This window comes from Rhincodon typus, chromosome 5 (assembly GCF_021869965.1).
Source record: "Rhincodon typus isolate 14 chromosome 5, sRhiTyp1.1, whole genome shotgun sequence".
NCBI lineage: Eukaryota > Metazoa > Chordata > Chondrichthyes > Orectolobiformes > Rhincodontidae > Rhincodon > Rhincodon typus.
In genome coordinates this window covers 599344-600630 of record NC_063336.1, presented here as the reverse complement: position 1 = coordinate 600630, position 1287 = coordinate 599344, and the positions used below count along the sequence as shown (strand labels likewise).

Below are 1287 nucleotides of genomic sequence, written 5' to 3'. Positions count from 1 at the left end.
ACTCTCTTGTCTCACACACACACACAGACTCTCTTGTCTCACACACACTCACAGACTGTCTTGTCTCACACACACACACAGACTCTCTTGTCTCACGCACACACACACACAAACACACAGACTCTCTTGTCTCACACACACACACTCTCTTGTCTCACACACAGACTCTCTTGTCTCTGTCTCTCTCTCACACACACACACACACACAGACTCTCTTGTCTCACACACAGACTCTCTTGTCTCTCACACACACAGACTCTCTTGTCTCTCTCTCTCACACACACACACACTCTCTTGTCTCACACACAGACCCTGTTGTCTCACACACACACATAGACACACACAGACTCTCTTGTCTCACACACAGACTCTCTTGTCTCTCACACACACAGACTCTCTTGTCTCTCTCTCTCTCTCACACACATACACACATACACAGACTCTCTTGTCTCACACACACACTCATGAACATTGTCACTATCTCTCACGTACACAACTCTGTGCACATCCTCATCTTCTGTAATACTCAGTCACTCTCTCAGTGAAGATTTCTGAACTCTTTATTTATCTGGTTCTGTTCTAGGGATCCCGCAATAACTTGGCAGAGTCAAGGGGTTTGAGTGCCAGTAATGTGGATCTCTGTAATCATTCCTCTCTCCTTGAGCAGAACTAGCCATTTCAGGGAGTGAGGGGCAGCTGATCCTTATGATGAAGACACCTGGAGTCAGGGACCTGTTGAATTGCTGCAGCCTGGATTTGACCTTAGCTCCTCCTCCTGACACATGTGGAACGTGATGCTGTACAGTTCATGTGAATAATCCAGAGTAGGGTCTGTCAGAGTGTGAAGGAAACCAGGCTGACGTGTCCAATCCATCACCATAACTCTCTCTTCTCAATGACAGTCAAAACAGGAGATGGTAATCAAAGCTGAGCATTAACAGGCAAAACTTTAGTCTGTACACATCACCCCACCGCACACAACAGCAACTCCATCTCTCTCCCTGTACTGCCAACTGCCTGTAAGCAGCTCCTTCTGTATACTTTCAGGAGCATATACAGTGTCTCCCCTAGACCATATTTTCAGCAGTCTGTACTTCCTCCACCTCCCTCTCCCTGTCTTCTCAGCTATTGGTATTGTCCTCATTCTATGCCTGTACGTTCAGCACACTGTGTCGCTTTCAGGTCTCCCTGCCTGTGTGTTCATCAGACTGTGCCCCTTTCACCTCTCCCTGCCTGTACAGCCAGCAGACTGTATCCCTTTCACCTCTCCCTGCCTGTACGGCCAGC

At 48.0% G+C, this 1287-nt stretch overlaps 1 long non-coding RNA gene across 1 annotated transcript in view; it reads left to right on the top strand.

Annotated features, from left to right (window-relative positions):
• LOC125483133 overlaps positions 1–1265 on the top strand; it is a 5484-nt gene extending 4219 nt beyond the window's left edge. Inside the window, exon 3 of the long non-coding RNA XR_007262101.1 lies at positions 584–1265. This is a non-coding gene — a long non-coding RNA (uncharacterized LOC125483133). The remainder of the gene's footprint in view (positions 1–583) is intronic.
• The last annotated feature ends 22 nt before the right edge of the window (positions 1266–1287 follow it).